Raw genomic sequence first — 16,894 nt, 5'->3', positions numbered from 1 at the left:
CCTGATTTAACGCCCACAAATACGGAATTGAAGAGTCTTCCTTTATAATTGTTCTGACACGCGACTGTGCTGATGAAGTATAGCTGAAGTAAATCGCTGTAATTCATTACACACGTGCACTGTTTTAAAACATTTTAAACATGTGAAAATTACTCTTGATCACATTTGATGATGATTGATGATCCTAGCAAACTGAACAGACCTTTAATTCCCAGTTGCTTTGCGCACGTCTGGTCTTGTTGGTATGATTATATAAGTGACTGCTGGGACATGTTACTATGCAAAACTGTCAATCTATTCGGTGTGCGGGGGGACCCCACTCCTACATCAAGTTGCGGTCGGTCTGAAAACCACACCAATTGGTCCACCGTTTTTATGTTGTTAAAATGAAAAAAAAAGGACTGGGTGTGTTTGTTTCACCCCAATATGATGGTCTATACACTATATCTACACATATGTCTGTCCAAACAGCTTGAAAAGTAGATTTTTCACCATAGGTGCCCTTTAAAATGAGCTGAATCAACACATATCTTGAGTTTTTGGGGGACAACTTAACTGTTTTAGGTTTAGTCCACTTACAGTAGATTTAAAAAAAAAACTTAATCTGAATCAATTTGTGTTGGGACCGCATGAAGGAATTGTGTGTTTTTTTTCCAGTTTAGGTATACTAAATTCACTGACCATAATGGGAGAGTGTATGTGTGTTTCCCAGCACTGTTGGTTCATGAGTTGTACTCTCAGTGCTGGGTCGTGGCAGAAAGGTCTATGGTAAATGGATTGGCAGTTCATTTAGTGTTATTCTGATTTTATTAGTTGTTTATTACAGGTCTAAAAATGTTGATCTTTCGTTTTCAAAACATGATTTACCTTTATGATGTTCATAGGACAGGTAGAAAGTTCTTAGCATGGCAAGTATCAGATGAATCAAGTCATACTGTATAGTTTCTATACAGTATTGTTTGATATTTGGTATATGACCACCTTTTGCAGCAACTTCAGCAGCACATTTCTCTGGAATAGCCTCAATATATTTACTGAAAACTGAAAACTATCCCATGTCTTCTACAACTGTCAAAGGCTTTCCTTTGAATCATGTGAAGGAACATGATTTTGCAACATTGACAGTAAAATAGAGTTACCATTTTGCAAGAACAATAAAAAATCCTTTCTAAATGGGTTAGTATGATTATTTATTTTTATTTATTTATAGATATTTTATTCATCATTCATTTATTCATTTACTTTTCGGCTTAGTCCCTTTATTAATCTGGGGTTGCAACAGCGGAATGAACCGCCAACTTATCCAGCATATGTTTTACGCAGCAGATGCCCTTCCAGCTGCAACCCATCCCCCTGAAACATTCACACACACTCATTCACACACATACACTGTGGAAATTTAGCTTACGCAATTCACCTGTACCGCATGTCTTTGGACTGGGGGAAACTGGAGCACCCGGAGCAAACCCATGCAAACATGGGGAGTACATGCAATCTCTACACAGAAATATCCAACCGACCCAAATGAGGCTTGAACCAGCGAGCTTCTTTCTGTCAGGCGACATCGGTACCCACTGCGCCTCCACATCGCCTGTATTTCATTCATTTTGTTAATACCACAACATGCAGACAAAACAAAAACAGCTGATATCTTCAGGTAAATTTCTATAATTTAACGGCAGGAAAATGACCCCAGCTGCTATAAATATTTGATTATTTTTTATGATTATTTTTTACAGGGTACTTTAATAATTTTGGCCATCGTATGAGTTTAAATCTCACTGTTATAGTTTTACATTTTGCAGTTGAGTTTACATCTCACACTTCTAAATTGTTCTTACAAATTCAGATTTGAGTTTTCTTGAAGTTGATAAACTTTAATTTTAAACTTTAATTTCTTGAAGCTAGTATAATTGAAAAGAAAAATATTTTTTTTTTTGAGTACTACAACTTTTTTCAACACAGGCTCATTCTGAAAATGAAGTCCCGCGGACATTTCTGGAGACCGTGAATTATGTAGCCGCAGGTACCTGTAGCTGCATTTAATTTTTACGCTGTTCCTTTTGGCACTTACCGGCTGACCGCTTACCTCCGTGTGGAGGGCTTTCCCACTGCAACCAGTTTGTCCAGTTAGCTTGTCGTGTACCTTGGCGGACTTGAGATGCAGAGAGGAGTCGACCACGATGACAACAATGACTGGGTTCGAGCCCAGGGAAGAGTGGCTCCAGAAATCAGGTGAGACAAAAACAGAATCCAAAACATAAAATGAATGAGTCAACAACAGGGTGAGAATGTGGTAAAATCTGAAAACGTGGTAAAAATCAGACTATGTATTTTTTTTTCTGGACTGCCTATTGTAAACCGTCGTCTGGGTTTAAGGAAATAAGCGAGCGGACGGGTCAATCGGTAAAATTGGTTGGGTTTAGGGAAGGATGAGGGTGGATCCATTGATTGGCCGGTCGTCCAGTCAATTTAGTCATTCCATCAGTCGACAGTGGCCTCTGGTGGGTTCACGCGAGAACAGCTCGTGTGCGAACGGCACTCGTGAGAGGCAATTGAGATGCAAAAAAAAGCACACACAGTGGCCTTTCGCTGATTCGTAAAAACATAAACTGCAAAAATACGTACCTCCCGGGGTCATTATTTCCGGTCTTCAGAAACGTCAATGAGACTGCGTTTTCTGAATGAACTGTTTCATTTTTTCCCGAATTTCTGTTTAACGGAGAGAAGATTTTCTCAACACATTTCTAAACATAATAGTTTTAATAACTCATCTCTAATAACTGATTTATTTTTATCTTTGCCATGATGACAGTAAATAATATTTTACAAGATCTTTTTAAAGACACTTCTATACAGCTTAAGGTGCCATTTAATGGCCTAACTAGATTAATTAGGTTAACTAGGCAGGTTAGGGTAATTAGGCAAGTTATTGTATAATGATGGTTTGTTCTGTAGACTATCGAAAAAAAATGTGCTAATTATTAGCTAAAGGGCTACTAATTTTGTTCCTAAAATGTTTTTAAAAAATTTAAAACTGCTTTTATTCTAGCCGAAATAAAACAAATAAGACTTTCTCCAAAAGATAAAATATTATCAGACATACTATGAAAATTTCCTTGCTCTGTTAAACATAATTTAGGAAATATTTAAAAAAGAAAAAAAGATCTACAGTAAGTAGGGCTTTTAATTCTGACTTCAACTGTATTCCCATAAAGGTATATGCACACAGACTTTCAGTCAGCCAGCCTCAGGCTTTCAGTTAATTGTCATCCCATACAAAATCACAGCATTTAAGATCAGATTTTTTTTTTTAAAAACACAGTGATCTTCACAGCCTGGCAAAGATACAATATAAAGTGGGTATCAAACTAAACAAGAAGCTCTGCATTAAATATTTTTTTCGGCAATTCTTTAAAATATGGAAATTAATTTTACCCCAGTATTCAATAGAATTTCTGCGTTAGCCTGCTGCTATTGACGGCACTATGTAAGACAGATTTTTGTCTCTTTTTACACTTTAACCAAATGTATGAAATGTATTAAGTCTATTTAACTAATTATATTTGAATTATGTTACAACATCGATGCTAGAAAAGGAACCTTATGAAATTGAAAATAGTCACATAAAGCTTTTACTGAAAGATCATCATTGGCTGAAAAACATTAGCTGTCCCTATAGCCCATTCTGTGTTTACCCTTCACAATTTTGACTTTTTCCTTCAGAATTGTGAAATATAAACATAAAATATAAAATATATATAAGATTTCCAGACCTACAAAATGTTAACTCTTACAATTACGAAGTTTATAACTTGTAGTTGCAAAATATAAACTCACACATGAGAAAGTCGAACTTGTGAGATAAAAAGTTACAATACGCTCTTTAAATGTTTCCACAGCTGAAACAAGCTTCTTTAAATTTGCTGAAAAAGTCATAATAAAAATACATTATTCAAAGATAAGATTCATGAATGAAAGAGGCAGACACTACAATTGTAAAAACAAACTGCAGTAGAAAGCTGCAGTAGCATCTGTCATATTTCCTGCTTCCTGATCAAATGACTGGTACTGGTAGATATCTAGGGTATGTGTGAGGTGGGGCAGCACAGACTCCTGCCCTCTGACAGCTGAGGTCACCCAGAGCTTTTAAAGAGACATCCGGAAAATAAAAAGTGGTCATCAGACAGCAAGCCTGCTTCAAATAGCACATTGATAACATCTGTGGCATTATTTTTACTGAGCAGGTTAAGAGATTTTTTCCTTCTGCACTTAAATTTACCTTTAAATAAAATAATTTAATATATTTTTGTTTATGTAATCTTGCAGCATTTATTTATTATTTATATATTATATTATATATAATTTGTCTGTGCACAAATATATTTATTCATAATTATAATTATTACCATTTTACCATCTTGAAACAACATTTATTCTATATTATGATGTGTTTACAGGTCTGAAGGGCAAACCACAACCATCCAGTCAGTGTGTGTGTGTGTGTGTGTGTGTGTGTGTATATATATGTAAAATATATATATTTTATATATACATATATATAAAATCTGATTTTTAATTTGTATTTTATATTGGATTCAAGGTGATTGTCTGGGTCATTCTATTCTTTTTCTGAAAGCATTTGAGAGTTCATTGTATAATTAGATCATTATCTTGCTTTATGGTCATCCAACTGGTAATGTTAATGTTAAACTAAAGCACCTAATATTAATTTACAATGGCACATGCCGCATGGCGAAGGGTAGAGGGTTGCTAAATAAATGATAAGAGATTTCAGCTGCTGTCTGGGCTTTCACTATACCTTTCTACACCCATTTTCTTCATGTGTTCAAAATTTTGTTCATGTGTAATTTCAAGTCAACAGCACCTTTAGAAATGTTTTCTGATGAAATGGTCACATTTTTAATACTTATTTCCCCCACTGTATTACATAGTAGCCCCTTTTATTTATATATTTTTATTTAATGTTTTATATAAATATAGCATGATTATTAAATAAAAAAAATGTGCAACAAATAATAAAAAAACTTTAATAAAATATATATGTACAATGTTCAGAGTGTACAGTAATTTAGTTTGATAAATCATTATTTTTTATCTTATTATACCACATCAAATAAATTTATTGTCAGTAAATCTATTTCTAACATTTATAAAAGCCCACTTATTTAGTATTGCTGTAATGCCCTTTTTTACACTAGAAATCTGTATAATTACTTAAAAAACACTTTAAACTGTACACTGTATCTGACAGCATGCACCTTTACATTTGTATAATTCTGGCATCCAAGAAGATGCTTAACCCACTTTTGTGGCCTAATCCAATAAGGCTGTCACTCTTGCCACAGAGTATTGATTAAAGAGGTGCAGTGTGTTAGTGTATGTCCTAAAGTCATGCAGTCCTTATACACAATCCAAATTTAGGCCTTTAGGAACCATTTTGTCATGTATGTGTATGTATTTCTAACTTTGTGTGGACCAAAACTATAGCAATACCACATTTTAACCTCATATGGGCATTTTTGGTCCCCATGCTGAAAATGGCCCATAAATCACACAGAATTAAGTATTAATTAGGTAAAAATGCAGATTGTTTCCTGTGATGCTTAGGTTTAGGGGTAGGTTTGGGGTAAGATTATACAGTTTGTACAGTATAAAAATCATTATGTCTATGTGAAGTGCCCTAAATCTAAGTGTGTGTATGTGTTAAACCATATCTGAAAACATAAAATTAAAGTGAACCAGCCATTTACATTTTGTTTTTACTTGAGCGATCAATATACAGTATGTGGATCAACTGCATGTATTGATAATAATTGTCATATTTTCCCCCAACCTGTCATCGTAAACTCATAAATCTGTGAGTGTTACATGTTACACATCAGATAGAATTGTGTGGGCTTCTTGTGAGACAACTGAGGTCTGGTGATCCCCATAAAAATGAACATCTGATTTTCGAGCTCTGTTGGCGTGCAAAATAACTTCAGCAAGACCTTCCTTCTTAAGAACAATCAGTGCTGCAATGTTCAAAGAACAGAACAGAACAGAACAGTGATATAAATGTATTGTAAGAGAGGTATGAAGGTACTTTTTTTGGAAGCTTGTGGATTATCTGTGCCTGAACATCTTTTTGCGATGAGTCATAAACTGAATTCTGAACAGATTTAACCTACAGCTAAAAGGACTAAAGAATAAAAAGTTTTGAAAGGTTTAAAGTTTTGAAAAAGTATTAAAGTATTTTTAAGAGGTTGGCAAAGTATTTTTAGAAGTCAGCACAAAACCCAAATTTACAACATTTAATGTGCTAGAGCGCAGTGTTACTCTTTAAATGAACAGTTGTTAGATAAAAGATAATTTTTAGTTTTGGTAATCTTCAGTCAAAATCAAACCATTTACTTCCACTCTGAAATGGCAGTCCTTCTCTGATGATGTCAGATTCACTATTAGCCACTATTATGCCAATATATTTAGCAATGCTCCTTCAACTGTCAGTGCCAGATGACAGGGGAATTGGAAAAAATAACCCTGCCCTATTAAATTTGATTGTTTTTAGAAATACTTGTTAAAAAATCTGCCATAACTTTTGTGGACTTTACAGGCCTCTGTTCACATCAAGCATGATAAAATAAAAATATTGATAAAGATAGCTTTCTGAAAAAAATGCTCAAGATGTTGAAAAACCAACATTGACTTATTAGGCATATGTGCCCAGGACTACATTTCTGGAAACTGCAAAATATGTGCCCTGAGCTACATTTGGAGTTTGTGTGCAAAATAAACACTATGGGGTCGTATGACGCTGCACACAATTTCTAATCCTTACATCTCTGTGGATGATTATTCCAGCATGATCAGTTTGCTTGGTAGCTCACCTTGTAAGGCATCAGAAACAGTAGTGTGAGATTGTGGTAAATTGTAGTGGCTTTTCCCTTCTAGTTTGCTTTTGAAAACACCATTGGTTTGGTTTAGCGAAGTGGGTGTGTGGGTCAGTCAATAGCAAGCTGACATACGCATCATTAGCAGCTGACTGGCCTCTCATGGACGCATGCGAGGAGGTTGTTGAGATTCACAGAAATGTACTCAGCCGCCTCTCGTGTATTTACTTGAAGGACATGCAAATGGCACGTATGAGAAAATGTGCCTCGGTAATGTATTAGAGATTATGAACAATGTACATAGTGGCCTCTAGTGGATTTGTGAAAACAAAAACTGTGAGCAGATTTAGACCCAGGAAGATCCCAAGTGGCAAAGAATTCTGGCCCAGATTTGGTATAAAGCTGGTACAGCAGGCATTCATCTGGCACTGACATACAGCATGTAGACCAAACATGGCCCGGGTTTGGCAAAGGTGGCACAAGCTTTAAGGCGGCACACAAGATTTGGGCCAGATGTAAAATGTAGTATTTGGCCCAGATGTTAAAAACGGAAATGTGGGCCACATTTAAAATACATTAAAATATTTTTTTTAATAAAGAAAGAATTTCCACCAATCAAATCGCTTTGAGAAAGAGAATGCTCATAGTGTGCCAAAAGCATTAATAATTTCATTGCAATCATGACACACCAACCTATCTGGCCCAGTTCAGGCCCAGTTATGAGTTATTAACTTGGCTGTGACATGACCCAGATATGATCCATGTTTAGCCTTTGTCTGGAGGCCAGACTTGGTCCAGTAATGTATTGTAATTCCCTGCGGCATGTGGGCCAAGCAAAACCTGATTGTGTGGGCCAAAGCTGGGCCAGAGAAATTTTGTTATGTGGGGTATTTTACGGTTCCCAAAAATGTAGCCCTGGGCATAAATCTCCAAAGACCCTGACTTGAGAGAAACAATACACTGAAATCACTTTCAGAACATTGGTCAGTGCTAAAACTGACATCCAGTATATCTATTCTTCCCCAATTTAAAACCACAGACAACAACATTTTGGAGAACCTACTTTATGTTTGAGCCTTAAATCTAGTTGCTAGGGTGTTTTGACAGGTTTCTAGACAGTTGCTATAGTATTTACTGGTTAGTTGCTACGAAGCTTCTACTATGTGCAGGATGTTTGCTATTTTGACTTGTTGCTAGACAGTTGCTAGCGTGTTCTGGATAGTTTCTAGAGGGTTCCTATGGGAGAATCTTACACATGGTGTATGTGTATTAATAAAGAAAAATATTCAGATTATTCTGAATAGGCACACTCTGCATTCAAAGCAATGAATGAGGCAAAGTTGAATGCTGTTGTTCAGTGTTGTTTTCATTGCCATGGACACCAAATTCAACATTCTAACAGCCTGTCATTAGTTGCTCAGTGACTGGTCATTGACAGACTGAGTTTAGTGAATAAGCTTTGACTTTACCTTTAGCAGAAATAACATGCAAAATACATAAATAAAGCCTTGGAGATTGGGTTCAGTTTTAATTATAAACATCTCTACATAAGACTGTGTGACCTTTAAGAAATGTGTCCTGATTATTATATGTTTGCAGAAACAAAACAGTTTTAGAGTGTTATCACTATAATTTTCTCTAATAGGGCTACTGCTTGCTATTTGCTAGTGAAAAAACAATGTAATGTTTCCCTAACTATTGTGAAACTAGTAAATACATTGTTTTGAATAAAGTCAGTTAGACAATTTGAATGAAAATGTTAATTTCATTTTAGTCAAAATCATACAGTTTCAAAGACATGCAGTTTTCAGACAGCACTTTTTTATTAAAAGGCCTTTGTATTCAAATAATAAAGTTAATACAATGCACTTATCGTATACATGCTTGTTAAAAATAACTTCTTATAATTTCAATTCAATTCATCTTTATTTCTCTAGCGCTTTTACAATGTAGATTGTGTCAAAGCAGCTTAACATAGAAGTTCTAATAAATTGAAGCTGTGTCAATCCAGTTTCCAGAGTTGAAGTTCAGTTTGATTCAGTGTGGTTTAATTTTCACTGCTGAAAGTCCAAACACTAAAGAGCAAATCCAGGTACAAACTTCACTAATTGACAAAAGTGAAGAGAAAAAAAAACCTAGAGAGAAACCAGGTTCATTTGGGCACGACCATTTCTCCTCTGGCTGAACTTCTTGTGCAGAGCCATAGTTTAGGTGCTGGAGGCTGGAAAATTCTGGACACATATCTTTGAAGCGTTTTCTACTCAAACCTCTGAAAAGAACTTGAATTACACTTTCAGTTTTGATCGTACAGGTAAGATCAATACATCAATCGAATCTGTTAAGTGTCTAGTTTTTTATTGTGTGCACTCACAATGACAACAAATGTGTATGCTTTTGCAAAATAAAAATAATATCAAGTGTAGGCATTCTGTCTTTTCACTCTCCGTGAACTGTTTTTAGAAATGTGTCAGTAAAATGCACTGAAACTCCGCAAAAACAAAACACAGATACGAGACATATATCTTTAGAAAGCTTGAAGTGTCTATTTTTAAATGCAGCCAGTGGATGTTGAAAACACACACTGTTTGATAAAGTAATCAATATGAAACCAATGCTATGTCTAGTATCTCAGTCTGAGCTCATCAGAGTGAATGCAACCACGCCAACGAGGCTTTGATATTACAATCGCCTGCATGACACGCACACAACATGTAGATTGTGTCAGAAAAAACACGTCTTTAAAATGAAACATTCTCAGCAAATATTCAACAAACAGGCATGAGAGATATATCTATCGAAAGCTTGATATGTCTTAATTTGCATTTACCAATTCAAGTCAAAAACAAATAATCTCTTTTCATGTAATCCAGATAAAAGTAAGGACGGATTCTCCTTGATGGCCTCATTACAGCTAACGTAATCCCGCCCTCAGTGAGCACACTGTTCATATGGAAATTAACTGAGGTAAGCCAGGTGATAATGTACACGCTCCCCGAGACATGGCATCAAACGACAAGCTTTATCATAGATACGCATTCTACTTCAGATGGTAACGTTACTGGACAGCAATAAAGAATTTACTTTCTCCTTAGTGAAAGAGCACAACTCCGATGATGAGCGCATACATTTTGAAGAACTTCTAGACCCAGTGGAGGATAGAATTCCTGTCGAGAAAGTTTTTTATTCTTACCTTTATGATTTATTTGAAATATTTCCTTACAGACCACTTATAGTTTCATTGCTATACAAAGTGTATCCTATAACGTATAGCGTATACTGATAAACATAGGCCTATATAATAAAATGTAATGTTATATGAAATAAACAATTATATGTGTATTATTATTTGTATAATACCATATGCTAGTGGTTATATTACCACAGCAACTATTGAATTAATAAAACAAATTATGTCAGGTACTTTACTACAGTATGGTTCAAAACAACTAAATTATTCACTATAAGTATGGTAAACTTAGTTGTGGTTGATAGTGTTCAAAAAATTGTTTCTTTGTTATTTGCCATCTGTCCTCTCATTAAGTATGCACATCCTAAGCTATAGTGATAAATAATGTTTACAAAACAGGTGCTGTTCAGTTTTTAATTCCTATGTGAGTTTATAAGGTAAATTAGTACTATTATCAGTGAACATCACATAAATGTTAATAATGTAGTTTATGTAATCAGCTTGCTTATTTTTCTCCAGATGTGATACCAACAGTGGTAAAGAGAGACTGATGCTGACATGGCTCCACAGGCTCTGAGATTCCTTCATGAACCTGTACCACAGCAAAGACCATGTGATGCTCGCTCTGGGTTTACAAACCTTACACCGCTTATTATCTTACGCTCTTCATATTTACATTGTTGATTTTGCCCTGAATATGTCTTCTGTACACACTGGTTCATGTGTAAATTCAAGTGCATGCCTTAAGTTATATGTAAAGTGTATTTATAAAGAACTTTATTAGCAGATTTGCTATATGTACCTTTACAGAGATACTCTGTACTGACTCTTACAAGTGTATCTCGAGTTATTTTGTGTGACAGTTAAATATATTTAAAAAAAACTGCAAACAAAATAAATATATAAAATCTTCCCTCTTAGTCACATACTTGTCTGATGGCTCATTATGCAGCTCATTATGCAGGTCTTTGTCTTCTTAGGTGTGAATCACTGCATTGTTAATGATAGTTCAAGCCTCCTCGCATAGACCATTTTCACTCAAAAAGTGACTTAGAGCATTTAATTCAATATATTATGTTTTGTGAGCAAGTAAAACAGATGATTCTCACATTATTTTGAAGCAAAAACACTAGGCTACAAGATCCAGTTCTCAAAAGTATTGTGAACAAATGTTCTCTGTGTGTTTCACTGCCTTGTTTCAGTGATCTCAAAATTTAGTTTTTCACTAACCACGCATAAATGTTTCTTTCTCAAAAACACAAACACATACAAACATGCTGCTTAGGTATTATTGTACCCCAGCTTGTGCTGTTTACAGTGTTATCACACTTTAGCCATTAACACGTTTTAAAGATACTGAAAACAACACAAATGTCAGTGCATGTCAAAACTTCTCCATGGCCCCAAAACCAACCCAAGCTCATTCTGAAAACGTAGCCCCGCGGACGTTTCTGGAGACTGCGATTTACGTGGCTGGAGGTGCTTATGGCTGCATTTTGTTTTTTCAAGCGAACGCTACGGGCTAATGTGATGCCGCTCTTCTTTGCATTCGCCGGATGACGGCTTACCTCCGTGTGGAGGGCTTTCCCGCCGCAACCAGTTTGTCCGGTTAGCTTGTCTTGTTTCGTCGGCAGAGCGGAGGCAGCCAGCCACGGTGATGACCAGGTTTGAGTCTGGGGAAAAACAGTTCCAGAAATCAGGTAAGACAAACAACTGAATTCAAAAAATAAAAGTGAACGAGTTCGTAAAGGGGCGAGAATGCAGTGAAATGTGAAAGCACTGTCAAAATTGGATGAGGGCTTTACTTTTTCTGGACTGCTTTTGTAAATCGTCGCTTGGGTTTAGGAAATAAGGAGCAGGAGGAGGGTGGCTGGGTTGGCTAATCGGCCGGCTGCCCAGTCAATCGTTCAGTCATTTAGTCAGTCAGTCAGTAGGACAGGCGGTTGCTCGACAGCGGCCTCCAGCAGCTTTTTACGCAAGAACACCGCGGGCGTATTATGTGGTGCATTGTGTGTATGCTTTAATCTAGTTTTGAACTGAGAAAGTGTGTCTGAGCCTTAGACATTGTCAAAAAAAAGGCTATTCCAGCATTTAGGAGCCATAAATGAGTAGACTTTTAGTAGACTTTTTTAGGTACTACCAGAAGCCCTGCATTCTGAGATCTTCAAGAGTTTACACTTAGATATTGATTGACAACTGTAAGCAGGTTTGGCATGTTGTCCCGGGAGAGAACCCTGAGCTCGGAGATAGTTGAGCCCAGGGCTCCCACCAGGTCCATAGAGCATGTGAGGGGAGTACGAGATCAGGTGGTTCTCGAGAGCTCCCCTTTTTTGTAAAGGAGAAAAAGAGGAGAAAGGGGGTGGATGGGGGGTTTCTTCGGAAAACGAAGATCAGGGAATATCTAGCTAGGCTACTTATAGTGAGTTAGGATAGATCTGATTGGCTAACTAATGAGTGTAGATAGGTGGCCAGCTGCAGTCAATTACATCACGTGCTCCTCTCGAAATTAGTTTAAAAACTTCACTTAAAGAACGCGCTGGATTGTAGCGAGAGGTTGATTAGATAAACAGGAGCTAGATTATTTAAGGCTTTATAGGTAAGAAGCAACATTTTATAATTATTTTATAATTATTGTAATTCGACTTGTAATTAGCTTCTGCAATTACATGTATAATTACACTACTGACCCATTCTTCAACCTACCCATACCACCCAACCTTATCCATATCCTTTACTTTATTTAAATGTACACACTATTACACACTATTAACAAACTATTATAGCACACCCTTAACTAAGATTTTAGCATAGTAAACTATAAATTAGCTCCTTTTTAATTTTTAGTAAGGTTGTAATAAAGTTTAGGGATGTAAAATAAGATCACTTTATAAGTGCTAATAAACAGTTGATATCTCAATAATAGGCAGGTAATCAGCCAGTAGTGCATGGTCTGAATTGTTACTTCTACTAAGGTGTTACAAAATGTGCATATCTCAGCAATGATAAAATGCACGCAGGCCTCGTGCAGTTTTAATTTGAGCTACATGCAAAGCTTTTTAATGCCCAGACCTCACCCCAACCCTAACCCTACCCCTTGTTGGCATCACTAGCTCCACTGAGTGCATTGTGTCTGACATTGCATCCCTGAGAAATGCAGTCTCAGCTTGTAAATCCAAGTCTGCATCCAGATGCTACAGGAGATTTCTGAATTGTGCTTTATTGAATGCTCCAGTAGATGGCACTGCTCGGCATCAGATGCACAAATCAACTAAATCTCTTCAAAGATGAAGAAAAATCAGTAGGACAAACAGTATTTCTCTTGAAAACACAATTATAACTCAGATCTTCTACAGCAGTGCAGAAACAAATAACATACCACATGAAACAGAGAGTGTTGATCTTGCGAAATGAGAGCTTGTAGTTTTGAATGGCAGCTTTACTCCAAATGATGCATCAAGAGCTAGTCTTTAAAACACTTCCATACTGTGCAGAGAAAAGCAGGCAATGATGCAATCATGTGCTTTGCTCTATTTTTACATTATGGCACCTTAAAAAAACAGGTCCTCACCTCGTCATTCATTCTGTCTAGACTCATTTGAGCTTAAAAATAACAATGGATTTGCTCCACACACCAGAACGATTTTAATATGCTAACACTCCTGATGTAGCCTTAATCACACACTTCAGATTTGGTCTAACAAAGGTTTTGGGGCAGTGCCAGATAACACTTCAGTGGTCTTGATATGGGGTTGTGATAATAACGCTTGCCTGTAGACACATGTGACACAATTACACACTGCTAATAACATGGCTGACATTGGCACGTTATAGAAACACAAGCAATATATCAAGTGTACATTCAAATTTGTCTACATGACTTGAATGCATAATTGATTGCTTCATTAATAATGTATAGGCGAATACTGTACATATTAAAAGATTAATCTGCAAAATGCAGGGATGTGACAGTGTTTGGGCTGTGCTGTGTCAAGCTGAGTCGTCTATTGCAGTGAATGACGCGCCGGTTGGTTCAGTGGCATGGTTGCTATGGTGAATTTTCACATGGGCAACAGTGGATTGCATGTTTCTCTAGTGCCCTCCACAGTATGTCAAGCAGCAAACTATGAAAATGGTTTGAAAAAAAAAGAAGAAAGAAAGAATGGAAGGTCTTTTATGCCTTTCTACGTAAACATGATCCCGGCCCTTTGGTTCTCTTTGGTTGTAAATCTCAATTGGTAAAGATGTATTCTTTTCTCAGATTATATGTCCATCGTTTATAATCAAACAGAGTTAGAGTGATGTAATTGCGAAGGAAACATTATTGATTTATTTAGCTATCATATGATCATATATCCTACTGTAATTGTATAGATGTTTCTCATGTACTATAATTACATCTGTATCTTTAAGATGGAAAATAGGTGACATGATAAATCAGTGTGTGGTTGATTAAATTCAGAAGTATGTGTGATCTCTAAAGGAACATTTGATGATAAGACATACATAACAATGTTATTTGCTTTATGTCTCACTCAGTGGCCATAGTATTGATTAAAAACAGGTGCGCATGCAGTCAGCCATGAAATGTACAGTCAAAATTAGAAAATTCAGATCATTCCAGAAATATTGTATTCTTTAAAGTAACACATTTGAATGAATTATTGTTGTGGTTATAAAACATGCTAGGGTTTTACAAAACACACCACCTGACAAAAGTTTTGTCGTCAATCTCAGTTGTAAGAGCAACAATTAATAACTTGACTTCCAGTTGATCATTTGGAAAAGTGTTAGAAGGTAGATTTTTCAGATGAATCATCTGTTGAGCTGCATACCAATCATCACAAATACTGCAGACGTATTGGAACCTGCATGGACCCAATATTCTCAGAGAAATCAGTCAAGTTTGAAGAAAAAAAATCATGGTTTGGGGATACATTCAGTATGAGGTCGTGTGAGAGATCCGTAGAGTGGATGGACCTATCAACATCCTGAGGTATCAAGACATTTGTGCTGCCCATTACATTACGAACCACAGGAGAGGGCAAACTCTTCAGCTTGATAGTGCTCCTTCTCATACTTCAACTTCCATATCAAAGTTCCTGAAAGCAAAGTAGGTCAAGGTGCTCCAGGATTGGACAGCCCAGTCACCAGATATGATAATTGTGCATTGAAGATGAAACTAAAGATTCTTAAAGAACTCTCAGTCCTGCTAGAACGCTTTCTTTGTCATTGTAGATGACTTTATTAGTAAGTTAGTTGAGTCATTGCAGAGATGTATGCTCCTGCTCCTGCGAGGAGCAAGGGCTGCCTTATCATGCCCCACAGGGGTCCATCCGCCAACCCTCCCACCGCTGGTGCCTCAGGGTGCGGAGACCGCTGGTGTTGTCCACCAGTGTTTTATCCCAAAAGTGGTGACGCTAGTGAGGCAGTGCCCTCAGGAGACAAAGTCCGTCATGTACTGTGGCCAAGAACCATTGTCGTGAAACGACTATAGTCTCCGAAGAAGTTCTAGTATTAGGAAATTCTTCGGGCAGCACCTGCGAGGAGCAAAAGCCTCCTCCTCGTGCCCCACAGGGGGTCCATCCGCCAACACTCCCACCGTTGGTGCCTCAGGGCGCGGAGACCCCCGGTGTTGGCCACCAGCGTTTTAAAAGTGGTGGCGCTAGTGGACTCACCCCCTCTACGGAGGGCCCAAAAGCAGTTAACTTAGTGGCCTCCTGTCGTGAGTTCACTTCAGTGCCCAGAGTTAGCTATCTAGGGCAGTGGTTCCCAACCTGGGGTCCGCGCCCCTAAGGGGGGCGCCAGAGTTCACAAGGGGGGCGCGGGAGAGGATAAGTCCAGGATTGGACAGCCCAGTCACCAAACATGATAATTGTGCATTGAAGATGAAACTAAAGATTCTTAAAGAACTCTCAGTCCTGCTAGAACGCTTTCTTTGTCATTGGAGATGACTTTATTAGTAAGTTAGTTGAGTCATTGCAGAGATGTATGCTCCTGCTCCTGCGAGGAGCAAGGGCTGCCTTATCATGCCCCACAGGGGTCCATCCGCCAACCCTCCCACCGCTGGTGCCTCAGGGTGCGGAGACCGCTGGTGTTGTCCACCAGTGTTTTATCCCAAAAGTGGTGACGCTAGTGAGGCAGTGCCTTCAGGAGACAAAGTCCGTCATGTACTGTGGCCAAGAACCATTGTCGTGAAACGACTATAGTCTCCGAAGAAGTTCTAGTATTAGGAAATTCTTCGGGCAGCACCTGCGAGGAGCAAAAGCCTCCTCCTCGTGCCCCACAGGGGGTCCATCCGCCAACACTCCCACCGTTGGTGCCTCAGGGCGCGGAGACCCCCGGTGTTGGCCACCAGCGTTTTAAAAGTGGTGGCGCTAGTGGACTCACCCCCTCTACGGAGGGCCCAAAAGCAGTTAACTTAGTGGCCTCCTGTCGTGAGTTCACTTCAGTGCCCAGAGTTAGCCATCTAGGGCAGTGGTTCCCAACCTGGGGTCCGCGCCCCTAAGGGGGGCGCCAGAGTTCACAAGGGGGGCGCGGGAGAGGATAAGTCCAAGATTGGACAGCCCAGTCACCAAACATGATAATTGTGCATTGAAGATTAAACTAAAGATTCTTAAAGAACTCTCAGTCCTGCTAGAACGCTTTCTTTGTCATTGGAGATGACTTTATTAGTAAGTTAGTTGAGTCATTGCAGAGATGTATGGATGCAGTGGTCCAAGCTCATGGAAGTCATACACAATATTAATTATTTTTCCACTGCATTATGACTTTGGCCCAATCCCATATCTACCCCTTAGCCCTTCCCCTTACC

Source organism: Danio rerio, chromosome 2 (assembly GCF_052040795.2).
Source record: "Danio rerio strain M-AB ecotype USA chromosome 2, GRCz13ab, whole genome shotgun sequence".
Lineage (NCBI taxonomy): Eukaryota > Metazoa > Chordata > Actinopteri > Cypriniformes > Danionidae > Danio > Danio rerio.
This window is presented reverse-complemented; position numbering follows the sequence as displayed.